This window comes from Ceratosolen solmsi, unplaced genomic scaffold (genome assembly GCF_000503995.2).
Source record: "Ceratosolen solmsi marchali unplaced genomic scaffold, CerSol_1.0 scaffold5, whole genome shotgun sequence".
Lineage (NCBI taxonomy): Eukaryota > Metazoa > Arthropoda > Insecta > Hymenoptera > Agaonidae > Ceratosolen > Ceratosolen solmsi.
Window position 1 is genome coordinate 22,020 of NW_011948454.1, and position 16,531 is coordinate 38,550.

The 16,531-nt window shown below is 19.8% G+C and overlaps 1 long non-coding RNA gene across 1 annotated transcript in view; it reads left to right on the forward strand.

Moving 5' to 3' along the window:
* Window positions 1-1,294: 1,294 nt before the first annotated feature.
* LOC105366711 (uncharacterized) overlaps window positions 1,295-16,531 on the forward strand; it is a 33,418-nt gene continuing 18,181 nt past the window's right edge. Inside the window, exons 1-2 of the long non-coding RNA XR_913017.1 lie at window positions 1,295-1,328; window positions 11,175-11,308. This is a non-coding gene — a long non-coding RNA (uncharacterized LOC105366711). The remainder of the gene's footprint in view (window positions 1,329-11,174; window positions 11,309-16,531) is intronic.

Below are 16,531 nucleotides of genomic sequence, written 5' to 3' on the forward strand. Positions count from 1 at the left end.
TGGAATTTTATATAGTTCGTAATTAAAATACATGTAATTAATATACAAATAAATAATTGTTTAATTTATAAACAACTCTGTCTACTAAGTATCATTATTTTATTCACTTTATAAAGGTAAAATTATATTTTTTTTAAATCGAAGTCATTAAGATGTAGTAGAAAATATAGATTTTTTTTTAGATATTTTGACTACTATACGAAATGCACGATTATAATGCTAGCGCATAATATAAAAGAAAATATTAGTAGTCATTAGTATTGTACGTGTTTATAAGTAATTGAAGTCTGGTACTCCTACCGTATAATTGTAATTCTTATAATCGAGACGAATTATTATCGAGAGAAAAGTTATATTATAAACTGATTTTCTTATGATCTATACACAGTTGATTGTATTATAATAGACAGTACTTTTAAAAGTAAAAGAAATTTTGTAAATTAATCTCTTAAAAACTCTGTATTTACTCCATTGTCGCTCTTTTTTTGAATTGTTATACTTTGGAATTTCTGTTGGACAAAACATCTTTTAATTTTCAATAAATATCTGCACTACTATTTTAATATACAATATGGTCTAATCATGGAGATATTCACTATAAGAATATTTTCAATCGATACATTTATTTTCATGGATTTAATACAATTAAAAACAATTCAATATAATATACTTTATATAAATTAAACTATTTCAACCATTTATTATAAATATTATTATATTTATTTAATTTATCCGAATTATCTAAAAACTAATTACTATGTACATTATTATACCTACATGATCACGTCACTATTTAATACTAAATATAATTATTGAAATTTATTTTACACGGATTAAAAAAAGCTTATTAAAAATATAATTTGATTACATTAGTAACAATTTTATTCTGTAATCATACATAATAAAATGGATTTTATATCCATTAAACCATTTTTATAAATAACGTATCTAAATTTATTGTAAATGTTCATTTGTATTACAAAGAAATCATCGCTAATTAATATTCCAAGGCGAATGAAGGAATAAGAGTTATATAAATTCAATTGTCCAAGAAAATATACTAAATCGAGACCACTGATATTTGCTTCTTTTTTTCACTTAAATTTTTTATTTTTTATTTTCAGAAATCAAACGAATGGAAATGGATGAAAGCGGATGACTTACGGTGCTGTAGGATTTTTGTATCGATCCTCTCAGCTTCACATTTAATACTTTTTGAATGCTTTACTGTTGTAAAGTTCCATTTCTTAAAAGAAAAAATTATTTTTTACTTAATATGAAATTTGGCAAGAATAATTAAAACATAATGGAATAAAATAATGTTTTCGGTAATGAAAATACTGTGTTAATCAATAAAATACTATTATTTTAATAATTACTTTAATATTTTATTTATTTTCAAAAATTAAGTAGATGTTTTGATATGCTTAATTTTAACATTAATTGTATATTCATTATGTTAAATATAATATTTATGTTACATTAATTTGCTACATTTTATTTAATAGAGTTATTGATGATAAATTTTTAAAATTATTAAAATCAAATTTGATATATTATATTTAAAAGTTTGTTAGATTTGATATTTATTGACAATATTTTGTCTTGCACCCAATTTTATCAAGAGTTTAGAAAGTTTGATTTTAAATATCGAATATAAATTATAAAACTTCTGTCTTAAATCTTATATTATTTATTTTTTATACAAATATTTTTAAACTACAATAAGTTTTTTGTTTTTTATATTTAGCATTTATATTTTATTATATATATATATCAATTCTGAGTTAATGAATAACTTATCAACGATTGATTAGCTTTCTTCATAACGAAATGTGTATTGAAAAATTATATTTAATTGAATTATTAACTTTTTTTATCAAACAAATGCATTAACATATGGTAATTATTAAGTACATTATTTGTCATATTCATTATTATTTTTGTATTTATAAATATATTACAAATGCTGCCTTCCAATAATAACTACCTTTTGAATAAACATTCATGTACATTTTGTAGTTAATATACGTCTAAATATAAATACTAATGAATTTTTCTTTGGAATAACATAAATCTATTGAGAAGTTTTTAAATCATTAATCTTGTATTACTAATTGAATTATAATAATGTATGATTTTATGTTAAAATTTATATTAAATATATATGATCAATATATATTTATTCTAGAATCAAATCAATTTTTTTGATTGATTAATAATTTTTAAATTTTTTTATATGCTACTTAAATAATAGACTAGTAAAGTTATTTTTTCTCCTTTTTTTTTATAACATATATAACATATAATAGTTCCATCACAGTTTCATTTTATATAAATTTTAATCTATAAATTATGTAAAAGTAAAATTCATCTTATGTATACGATTAGTTTTCTTAAATTAATTAAATTGAAGCAAAATATATTATTAAGTTTATAAAATATTTTCATTTCTTTTTTCTGTAAAAAAAATTAAAATTAAATTTTTAGAACTACAGTATACTCTACTATTTACTTTTTTCACTCATCAATTTTTATTTCCCTTTTATAAGTTAAAATATGATACATTTCGTATTCTACCCTCCATGGCTTAAAAATGAACGGATGTACTTGAATTTAATATTTATTAAAAATATATAACGAAAAATATTTAACTTCGAATTGAAAAATTTCAAATTCAGAAAGTTCGAATGGTTTCTTTACTGGGAAATATTTAAAAAATTATGATTTAACAAAATAATTATTTTGAAATTTATAATTATCTAATAAAATTACATTCATATTTCATATTTTATAAGAAGTTCTTAACGTTTTTTACGAAACAGGTAAAGTAAATTTCGAATTACTAAATGTTGTTAAGAAAAGGATAACATGTTGCAAATTAAAACTATTTTAAATAAAAGCGGCCTTCGATGAATAGAAACTTTTAATGTTAGACTTCATCATTTTGCAGGTGAATCATATATCGTATTCATTGCATTGATAGACTTTTCTGAAAATAGTATATCGAGGAAGGCATTGGAGCGTCTGTATTGGTATCCCATGTACATCCAGTTACAAAGTAATTCCGCGCTATTTTCGACAAGAATACTTTATAAACAGGATTGGTATTTCTGCGTATGTTGAATACGTCGACTTTATTACACGAACTAATAGATAATTTCGTCGATGACAGTGTGATAGTATTGTACCGAGTCATCGAATGTGGCACTCTTAATATCTTAGATTAAACTTCGACGTGTGAAGTGCTTCACATTCAAATACTTTATTGACGAAAATATTTATTTGAAATTTTACGAAATATTTAATTATACTTTAGCTATTAAATTGAGCAGATTATAATTTCATTGACATATGATACAAAATTTCAATATATACAAAGTTCAATATATGGTACTAGGTAAATCAAAAATTATATTTTGATAGTCCTTCGAAAAATACAATGTCCGTATTTTATTATGTACATTATAATATCAAATAATATATAAAGTAATATTATTTTTTCTTTGATAGAATTAAAAACTTTCGATTCATAATTTGTTTCAATTTTTATTATATTAAAAAGATATAAAAGGTTATTTTATTTATCTACTTGATATAACTTTACGAAAACTAATAAAATTATATTTACTAGTTAGAATATTTTATAATTTGATCTGTCTGATAAAATAAAAGAATATTAAGATTCTTATGTAGTTGTATTGTCGTGTTTTAAGACTTGTAAACACTGTATATTAAACTTAATTGCGTTTAAATAAAATTAAATTTAACATAATAAATAAAATCAAAATTTCCAAATACATTCATTGATTTAGAATTATAAATTATGATATGTATTATCAAAACGACTTTTTAATAACTGACAGGCTAACTCAATTAAATCTAATTATTAAAAAATATACAATTACCAATATTTAAATATATATATAACTAAAGTTTAATTTATATCAATAAATTTATGTACTGAGATTTAATAAAGCAAATAGAAATTATATATTATTTAAATTTTAAATTGGATTATTGAGATAAAAGTAGAGTAAGTAAGAATTAACCATTTTTTAATTAATTGTCAGTATTTTTATTTTTTTATATCATTTACTGTATTTTTGAAATAAAAAATGGTCTTTTATATATCCGAAAATTGATTTTATTCAATAAAAAAATATGAATGCATAAATCACTCATAAAGGGACTAATTCTATTAAAATAAATATTTTTCTCCAGATGAACCTTTCTATCGATATTATAATACCTTTATACAAAATATATTTGTGAGATATAAAAAAAGTGCACTACAAAAATCATCCTACACATAGATCATTATTAAATTTTATATTTATATATGATGTTTTAAACAATGACAATTTTATACTTTATATTAATTGGTCCTAATTAAAAAATATTTAATTGTATAATTAAATTATATAAAATCTAATTAAGAAATTGATTTGTTACTTTATATAATTAAAATTTATTTAATTGTAAAGCCCATCGAATCAATCTCATTTCTAAGTTATTGACTTTTAAATAATTATAAATAAAATTTGAATCTTTTAATACATTTTATAATGCTAATAATTAATATAAATAACAAGCTATAATTTTATCCCTCTTGATTTTTATTTCCAAAAATTTGTTATATTTTATTTTTGTATAATATTTATATAACTTAATAATAATATGTATAATATTTATTATTAAAAAAATTATGTATATTAATTGTTATAATATATAAATTAAGATTTTTATCGTGATTTTAATTTTGGCTACAATCATGGTTTTTTATGATATGTATTTGTCTATTAACTATTTAATAAGTTTTTTTTATAAGAGAATAAGTGTCACCTACTAATAAATTATAAATTTTAATTTATAGTAAATAAGCAGATACTATTAAGTTGAAAACATTGTTATTGTTAATGCATTTATTGAAACTTATTCTAGTTCGATACAGGAATAATTGTGATAACATAACAAATATCTAGGTAACAAATTTTATAATTTATATGGTTTACTAATAGTACACCACAAATAAAATACTGATGGTACACCATTTTTTTCTTCCAGTTTTTTATTTTGTTGTATGGGCATACCCCATAGAATTGTAGTGTGTAAATTTTAATGTAAAAGAGACAATAAAATGTATGAGGCGAATTACTTTAAATATGGAGATAAATATGAATTGTTTACATTAATAAATATAATTGGTATAAATCTCGTTATTCCTTATTTATATAGTTATTTTATAAATAAAATTTCAAAAAATTTCATAAATTAGTAAATTATACTTTATTATAATTATCAAATTATATTACTAAATATAGTTTAATATTTTATTCTTTGAATAAAGCTGAATTATATATAAATAAAAAATTGATTATGCTTGAACTCGCTATATTAGAATTAGTGGTATAACAACGAATTTCTTTTGTTTAAACAGTTCTATTGTGCTTGATTATATCTAGTTCTATTAAGCTTGATAAGTTCAGTGTAAGTCGTTGCACTGAAATTAATGAAATTTAATATACTAATAAATTGTTAAAAAATGAAAAGGTTGTCTTATTTAATTGACTACTCTAGTAATGATAAATCTATTAGGGTCTTCAATATATTAAAAGCAAATGCAATATAATATTTTATGTGTAAACAATGTAAGACTTCAAATACTTTTTTAAATTCTGTAGTTTGTCGATTTGTATATTAACTCATTATAAATATTATAATAAATAATAAAAATAGGTTTTTAAAATACACATGGTCTGATTCTACTAGAATTCATATTATACTACCTTCAATGTATTAATGAAATAAAATATTGTAAGGCAAATAAAGAAAACAAAAAAATTGATAACAACAAATAAATTAATTTATTTATATAATTTAAATAAAAAAAACAAAGCTATTCCAATTTTGTTAGTTTTATAACAATCAATATTTACATGAAAAATATTATATCTTATTTAAATTTTTCTCCAATACTTCTATATATATAATACAGATTTATTTTGCTTAAGATAATTTAAAAGAACAAAATATATAAGTATAAAAATTAATTGAGAATATTTGAATATGATTATTAAATATTTGAATTTACGATATCTCTTTTAGATAAAAATTTAATAGTTAAAAAGTTAAAGTTATAAAGTTCACTTGCAGCAAAGTTTGAATGAGAAATACATTAATCAATTATCTATCTTAAAATAATATTTTAAAGTACTAAGATTTTAAGCTTAGAGTAAATACAAATTTGTAAAAAATTAAACTCAAAAAAAAAATAAAATATTAATATAATCTTAATATACTTAGAAATCTAATTATAAATTGTTTCTCTTTTTATTATTTTGAAATATTGTAAATATATTAAAATTTTTATTTTTTCATGTGTGGTTTTAACCACATGTTCCATCTTACTACACAGAACTCTTTTTAAAAACTGATTGAGAAACTTTGAGTTTACAAAATGAGATACATTTTCCAAATTTTTTACCATTAATGTTGAATTTTATATTTTCATATTTTAAAAATTTATTCAATTCATTTGAATATTAAATTATAATTAGTGTATAATATTTTTTATAATTATAGAATAGTATTTGCATTTAGATCAATTTAAGTATATAATTTAATTGAAAATATTTAAATTATTATTTATATTAAGTAATTAATTTAAAAATAAAAGCATCATTATAGGTAAATATGAAACCTAAAACGAATTATAAAATAATTTTCAGCCTGTACCTGATTAATTTAAAAGTATTTTTATTCTAAATAAAAATAAATATTATTTATTTAATTAAGAATAAATTTAAATAAAATATTACAATAACACAGAATTCAGAAAATATTTTTTAATGAATACATTTCCCATTATTTAAATTACTAAGCCTAAATAGCATTAACTTAACAATGTTCTTGTTATTAATTATATTTATTAGTTTATTATTGATTATAAACGACTATTGAAAAATAAATAAGAAAATTTTATATAGTGTATTTGTATTATATTTAATAAAACTTTATAAGAAATAGATTTTAAATTCCAAAAATATTAAATTTGATGCATAATTAGAATTATTAAATATTAGATATATTGTATATTTTATATAATATAATTTTCTAAACCTATGAAAAATTATTTCTATGATATATAGATATATAGTATAGAAAATAATATACACATAATCCATCACATCATCAAAATAATTACAAATAAAACATTTCTTTCAAATGAATTGAAGTTTAATGTAAGACATCTTTAAATATTTTATGAAAATTCAATCAAGCGAAAATAATACATTTTTAATTTGAATGTTTTTACTTATTAATAAGGCAGCATTACTGACCAAAATATTTGATCAAGAAGTCAAATATTAGTAAAAGTTAAATGTTATTTTTTATTAGTTTATATGATTGCTTAATATTTGGTAAGACAGAGATTAAGACATTTTTACATAACATAGCATACATCTATTTTTGTAACAGTAGAATTTTTAGCCATTAGTATAATACAATTTTTTGCATTATTCGGGAAATTATTTATTTTAAAAAAATATTAAAATATCACGCGAATTAATTAAACCATTGTATATTCTTAATATTTTCATATTTCGGAAATTGTTCTATATATTATTTTGCACTACACTTTCGTTCAAATTAATTTCTTAAAAATAGAAAATTAAAAAGAATAGTAAAGTAGAAATGGAAAATGAATATATATACATTTTTTTTTAATAATGTGAATATAAATGAGATCAGGGATAAATATTTATAGGAGATGAAAATTAAAAATTTTCATTATTTAGATAAAAATATTTATAATTTTAATTCATAAATTCTATAGATTCTTGGCATAAAAACTTTTTATACAGGTTATATAAAAGCAATAGCATCGATTAGGATTTTTTTTAATTATAATAATTTTATATTAATTTTATATAAACATATTATAAAAAATATATTTATATTTACCATTATCTCATATTTTAATATAAGCATTAATAACCCATTATAATTGCTTAAAATATTGATTTTATTTTTCATTTTAATTTTATAATTATTAAAATGAAGTGAAATTGTAGTGATTTCATTAGGAAATAAATGGGTATTGGGAAAATAATCAAATAATGAATAATCCGAAAGACTTGCCACATATGATAAAGCTCAATATCATAATAAGCATATGTTTAATAATCTGATATTTGTATTTAATTTAAAAATTTTTAATTTTATCATAATATTTATGTAAAAATCTTTATTAATTATTTATTTTTCATTTTCTAATTTGCAATTTTTTTAATGTATAACAAAGTTTTAATAAAATAAATAACCACTTCATTGCATTTATATTTAAAATTACTATTACTATTATTGTTATTTTATTACATTTTTTTTAGATTTATTTGTATTTAATTTTACTATATAATATTATAAAGCTAATTACACTTTGTTTCTAATAGTTCTAATATCTATTACGTTTTATTTCTAATATTTTAAACACGTTACATTAATTTCCGTGATTTTTCATTCATACATACAAACATTCATCATATATATTATATTTAAGAAAAAAAAATGTATGTATGAAGATACAGATAGATAATTAATAATATTTATTTTAAATATATTTACATCTAATATTTATTTTGTAATATTCAATTTGCGAAGAACATTTAAAAATATTTTATAAAAATAAATACGGAAAGTAAAAACTTAATATGATATTATTTTAAATCCAGAAATTTTAAATAATATTAATGCTCTATGAATTGTAATTATTATAGAAAAATTAAATTTTAAATCTAATAAGAAATTAATTTTAATTAATTTATTACTTGAATAATAATCATTGTGTTAGTACATACAATTGTTTATTTTATTTTGGTAAATTTATTATTATAAAATAAATATAATACATTAATAGTGACTTTTATATTGTAATTCAATGAATTAAATTTAAAATGCTTAATAATACTTTATAATAATTAAAAGTACATTAATAAAATACTTTTCGGAAAAATTTATATATTTAGGCCATATAAGTTTTTTATTTTTACGTCGTTTTAATTAATATTATAAATTATTAAACTTGTATCAAACGTGATTATTGCATATACAATATACAAAATTTACTATTAACTAATAATAATTCTTAATTGGAAACTTCATTCGCAAATAAATCTTATTAATTTTCAATCGCAAAAATATTCTAATAATTTTTATATTAAGAAATGTTATGTCATACTTGTCATTCCTATCTATAAAATTCCAATCAAATTCTTCCTTTTAACCCCCCTCCCCCACACACTTTTCCCCCATGATTTGTTTTATAACATTCCCACAATTTGAATATAAATGAGTTTTTGTATTACACATTAAAAAATAAAAATTAAAAATTAGAATAATCACAAGAACATTTTTCAATGTGGGATCTGAAATCCGATAACATCAGGAAAAACCTGAGGAACCTAAGAAGTCACTCAACACTTTCCTGCTTTCGACATAATGTTAGAGGAACATTTTAAACCACTATTTACTAAACGAATTAGTTGCTAATAGTTCTCAAAAAGTCTTTTATTCGTAGATAGTTTATATATTATATTATATTGAATTTCTATTGAATTATTATTGCTACATTGCTATTATTAATACTCAATGAATATCGTGTAATATTACATAAAGAATAATAAAAAATATTCTTATTGATATGTCTTCTGAAAAAAAGAGCATTTAATTATATGTATTCAAAAGTTGATTATAAATATAGAATCATAATGAAATATTCAAAATAATGCATTATATATTGAATGGACACTAAATGATTTTAAAATTACTGATGTTTAATCATATAACGTTTAATATTGGCACTCTTCATTTGATTAGTATTTCGTCAAATTATCTATGTGTGGCAAGAGCAGTAAAAAATATATATCTATCATATCTATTTTTTCATTCATTAGCATTAAAAAACTGTATTAAAAAATATTAGATTCAAGATTCATAAATATGTTAAGGTTTCTTATGGACTAAATGCAACTTTTAGAATTTTGTCATTAAGAAATTCAACTTTTTATGTTTTTATCAAACTTAATATAAAGTTTATAACACCATGTAACATTAAGATGTATCCTTTAAAATTATAATTATTTAATACTGTATATTATTTGAAATAAAAAATTCTAATAAATCCTTGGTTTATAATTTAAATAAACTAAAGCCGAAAAATCTTATCTTTATAAATCTTTTTCTGAAACTCTTATATTTATTGTCGATTTTAAAAGGATTACTCAAGAAATATATCATGCAATAATAAAAAAGTTTTAAAAATCTAATGCTATAATTTAAAACGATAAAAAAAGAAACAAACTAGAAAACTATTATGATTGATTATCAGCCTTTAAGATATTTCTACCTTTCCTTTTTATATTACTCTTATTAAAATTAAGATCATCAATTTGTGGTACAGCTATATTAAAAATTTGGTAAAACTGTAAGAATACATTAATGAATATGTTAAAATTTGTATATTCTTTAATTATAAAAGGAATTTTTCTAAATTTGTAGATATTTGAAGTAAAATAATTTTTTTACTTTTATAACAAAATATAATAATTTAACAATACCAAACGTGATGACTTATAAATATTTTTAAAAAATTTATTTTTACATTAAAATCAGACATTTTTATTATAGTAATATCAGTAAAAATTATTTCATTTTTTATATATACATTATATGTATATTTTTTCTTTGCAGTTATAAAATTATCCGAGTTAGTGAATAAAAATTGAACAAATATCGATGATTTAAAAACTATTATTTAATTTAAAAACAATGTCTCTGTTTCTGAGTTTTTCATACTTCTTTAATATGCAATTATTAAGTATATATATTGACTACAGGAAAAATTATTTATTTTAAGTTTTACAAAAAATTACGGTTATTCTGTCTTCTGTCTGATTATACATTACAATATTGAACTTTTATATATTTTTAGCTTAAATTTTATCCGCTTCATTTAACATGTATAAATTTTTTAGACAATACTGCCCTTCTATTTAAAAAATTCATGATATATTTGTTCAGTATTTAATTGATTAGATGAAGAAAATAAAAGGTTAAGTAAATTACGAATAAATATTAATAAAAACTAACTAAAATTTTACTTGTCACCACAGGTTAGTATTGCGATAACTTACAACTAGCATCATGACAGTTATCAACTAATTGACTGAGAACGCGCATAAGCATATTTTCAGATTATCTAAAATACTTAATTAAAAAGACAAACAGACTAAGACATAATTCTAAGGTAAGTTCATGTTCTTGTATTTAAATATTCAGTATGAAATATATATATATATATATATATATATATATATATATATATATATATTAATAAAATAACATGCCTGGTCATTTTTTATATCAGATATTATAAAAATCATAATTTTTACCATTTATTATATACTATCGAAATTTATTTCTTGTATAAATAGTTAATGATCTCAAATTATAATATATGAAATTCATAACGTAGCATATCTTACAAAATATACCAAGCATTTTCATATCATATGTTTTAACGGTATATAATAAAATTTGAAGACAAAATAACAGTACATCTGCATGCATAAGCATCAACTACACAAAATTCGCTTAATTAATTATTTATAAATTATTCCTTTGTGGAAAATATTTTAAATATGAAAAATTCAAAAATTCAATCTCATTCGTATAAAATGTATCCGATTCAATCTCAATCTCGTTCAAAAAATTCAAAATTCAATCTCACTCGTATAAAATGTATCCGATTATGTAATAACTGTTAAAATAAATTTGGTTGTTTACAGAAAACAGTTTATAAGGAATAAACCATATTGTATCTTAAAAAACTGAAATATTGTTTTAAAAATTACGATAAATCTAGGTAATAAATTTTATTGACGACCATCCTTTCACTGCCGCTTTTTTATGTACAATTTACTACAATTCGATTTAGTTCGTATAAATGATGTAAAAAATGGAAGTGTTTTATTTTATATAATAACTTAGTTGTTGGGCTAAGTCGACTAGTGAATTAATATTAGTCTACGTTATCTTATAAATATAATTCTTTGCTAGTCAGTTACGTAGTATCATTTATTTTGTTATAATACGATCATAAATGACTTTTATAGATGTAGATTATAAATATTTTTACTCAAGTTTTAATATTAAGTTTTATATTCTTTTCTTATACTTAAATTTTGTTAACATTATATTTAAAATTTAATCTTTTACAACATTCGATGGTTTTAATTTTGTTATCATAAGCTTCTTTCAAACTCAAATTTATATAAAATAAATATCGTTATTTATTGCTCTTAAATTCACTTTCACAGCTGTGAAAAATAATGTCAATTTTTGAAGATACATAAATATTATTTTTAATAAATATAACTAAATATTAATTTAAATACATACTTTGTAAGTTACTGAGAATATTATACTCATTATAAAATAAATTATCTGATTTCAAATGTTTACTTGCAAAGGTATGAAATATTAGTAACTGTAGAATTGCTGTCGTACAGATTTTTAAACAAAAGTTATTTATCCATTTCTTTCAATGTCCAATAACAATTAAATATATTGGATGAATACATTAATTTTTATATTCTAATTAAACATTCTACTTCAATATTGCAGAATATGCAAGTTTTTCAGAATAGTAGGTTATTAGAAATTATCGTATGATCGTAACTTCTTGTAATGGTTATTGTCTTCTGTTTGTTAGGTAAATGAAAATGGTAATATTAACAAAATAGCTAAAATAATATTAATCTAAATGATGGGAATTAATAAAATATCTTATAGAAAGTAGTGCTAGAATAAACTGTGCATAAATTATATAAAAAGGAAAGTTGAGTAATGATAAAGCCGGAAAAATAGTTGTTTATTCTGGAACAAATCTTTAATTGTAAGTATAAAATAAGACCGGAAAATCCTTATTATCGGATTGCCTACTAAATCATTATACCTCAACTGCGGCATGAACGATCTCTGAAAACATTTACTTGCTGTTTTAATGAACCGCATTTAGGGCGAAAATTAAAAACAATTATTAGATAATTTATATGCATTAAGTTTTTTTAAAAATTAATGCTTTTATTAATAACTAATAATTCTTAATAAAAAAATGTTATTCTCGATAAGTAAACGAATTTTTGTTAACATTAAGTTTTTTAAAAATTAATGCTTTTATTAATAACTAATAATTCTTAATAAAAAAATGTTATTCTCGATAAGTAAACGAATTTTTGTTAACATTAAGTTTTTTAAAAATTAATGCTTTTATTAATAACTAATAATTCTTAATAAAAAAATGTTATTCTCGATAAGTAAACGAATTTTTGTTAACATCATTTAATAAAATAAGTTTCTTCGAACAGTAAAAAGTTTTTATTGTAAATTGAAATTAATTAAAATAATAATAAATTATTAAATTTTTTTATTCAAGTTACTCATATTGTTTATTTTCATTAATGAAATATCAAAACAGACGAGATGTCAAAAATGATGTCAAAATTATTGTGTATTATATAAGAATAAGTACGTTAAAGAATAAGGAGAAAACAAATAGAAAAAGAAACAATGGAGGTAAATAAATATCCAAAAGCAGTCACAAAAAGAAAGAATAAACTGTTTATCATAATACAAACAGAAAATTATACTTTATTTTATTATTTTTATTAGATGGTAAATGTTTGTTTGTAACGTCTATTATTTTATTATGCCTAACAAAATTCAGCAAACCTCATACTTTTTAAATATTTTTCTTTAATCGTTATACATTTACGTTAAATTATTTATATAAAAATTACGTTTTGAAAATTCAGATAAAAAAATTTAATTTCATCACTCATATTTTAATTTAATTTATACCAATCAAATTAAAATATATAAATTTTTTATATGTGAAGTACTATGATATTATAATAAACAAGCAAATTTGAATTTTTAATGAAAACCATAATTATTATGTATTGACAATGTCATTGATATTGAAATTTAATATATATGTGTACGTATGGAACCGTGAATTACATTTTAATTTGTGATAGCCCTAGTTTCAGAATATTACCTAGTTATTTTATAGAATTTCTAAAATTTCCTTGGAAACTATACAATTCATTGTTTAGTATCACATTTTCGTTTACTGTAAAAAAACAATAAAATTATAAATGGATAAGTAAAAATATAAGATAAGAAAGAAAAAGAGAACAGCGAAGCACATATGATAGTTATACATAACCGCACTTTAATAAGCGAAGGAAGTCAATGTGAGAACGGATGTTGGTTCGCCAGAACAAAACACCTAAGTGGCGCTTTAGCCACTCTGAACTTATACTGTCTTCTTTATATATTAGTATAAATTATTTATTGTTATTCATGCATCTACTATCATTAAAAATATTCTTTCTGTCTTTTTATATTTCTCTTTATATCTATCATACATATATACGCTTATATTGCAATGTGATACAATTTATAAATTAGAAAATTCTCCCTTTTATCATTTTTCACTTTTTTGATAACTTAGGCATTTAAATATATATAATAATAATTCCCTCGTTAATTAATTGTTAATTTCAAAGCCATTTATATCATGAAATATGTTTATTTTAACAAAATTATATTTTATAATCTGCATTATTGTACTCTAAAATTTATTAAATTATTATATCATTATATGGTCTTTATTCTCTAAGTTATAAAATTATTTGTCGATTCAAATTAATTTTTGTTTTAATTTTAAAGAGATTTCATGTAAATAATTTATTTAAATAATTTAATTTAATAATTTATCTAAAAATAAATATATCCTTGACTTCTAATTAGAAATTTATTTAAATTTAAAATCATAATTTAACTTTTATTGAATATAAAAATGCACCTCTGTCATATTATTTATCAATTTTCTATATTAAGTAACATTTAATTTTTTACATATTAGTATTTAAAAACAAAACAATTTAAAACCTTAAAAAATTAATTAATTGTATTGAACACATCAATTTTAAAAACTTATGAAAGGCCATTGTATATTTCAATATCTATAACTACATTAACCAAAATATTTGACAGATTTTCATATTATTGTAATTGATTATATAAAAATTATTTATGAATTATAAAAATTATTCTGCAAATTATGCAATTATAAAAATTTGCAAAAGATTTTGATAAACGTTTTTTAATTCAGATGTATTATACTATAGCTTTTATTACATAAAAAAATGCCAATTTTTGTACTTAACGGAATTATTGTATATAACATCAATTACAACGAAAAATAATAAATAAATAATTTACATTGTATTTCTGCGTGAATTAATTTGTATGTGTAATCTGTATCTGTAATTATCTGAATTAATTCATATTATTAAATAAGATAACAAAGGCTTAATCGTTGTTTCCAGGTCTACCAATGCCAGTATTTCATCGATTATTTCATAAATAAAATTAAAATTTTAACTACCCATTTAAACAATATTCTCCATGTAATTACGTATTGAATTTGTTTTAATTGTATTTAGTTCTAAAAATGTATTTCGTTTTCGTAGAATCATGCTATTTATATACCATTTTTGTAATTTCCTTCCCTGTACAATTTTATAACTTTTTATGTATAAATTTTTTTTAAGTTAAAAACTCGTTAAAAATGTTTTTAAGTCGAGAGCGTTTCTACGTTATAATAATGTTATTACTTAATGCATTTACGAAAATAACAATTGGTTTTAGTACAAATAAATGTATTTATTTCGAACGTTCATTTTTGTACAATAAATATATACAAAAAATTTAAACTAATTTAGTTTCAACTATTTTTAAAAAATTAGAGAAAATAGTATGGCGTATTATATAATTTCAATTAATTTAATCTAAATATAAAATTAATAAAATTTGTATATCTCACTTTACTATTAACAGTATTATTGCAACATTGATATAATATTGTTCAATTATTAATTTTTTTCAAATTAACCGATAATTTTTAATTAGCAAATGTTCAAATGTAGCCAAGAAGTAATCTTAAGTTAACTATATTATTATAAGTTAATCCAAAAACGTCTAGATGTTTATATGTCATGTATAGAAATGTATAGAAGTCATCGATTATTTTATCAATGAGCAAAACAGAAAAATTAAGAACAACGATTTTTCCAAACTCTCAGCAAAGATCATTTTCATCTTTATCAACACTTGATAAAGATAGACTGGTAAATTAAATCAAATTTACTTGTGCTTTTCCTCGTGTAGAGATAGGTCTAACGTTATATAAGGAAAAATCACGTACACACATTTTCATCGGAGCACATTTGGAATAAGGAACAGTTTTGCAGTACTTGAAAATTAAAACTATTGAATACTTAAACGTGGTGTATCTATCCAATACTGTATCTATCCTATATGCGATTTTATATATCATTGTTATTTCGAAAGATCTTCAATTTCAGAGACCTATAAAAATGATATTCGCTTGACAATA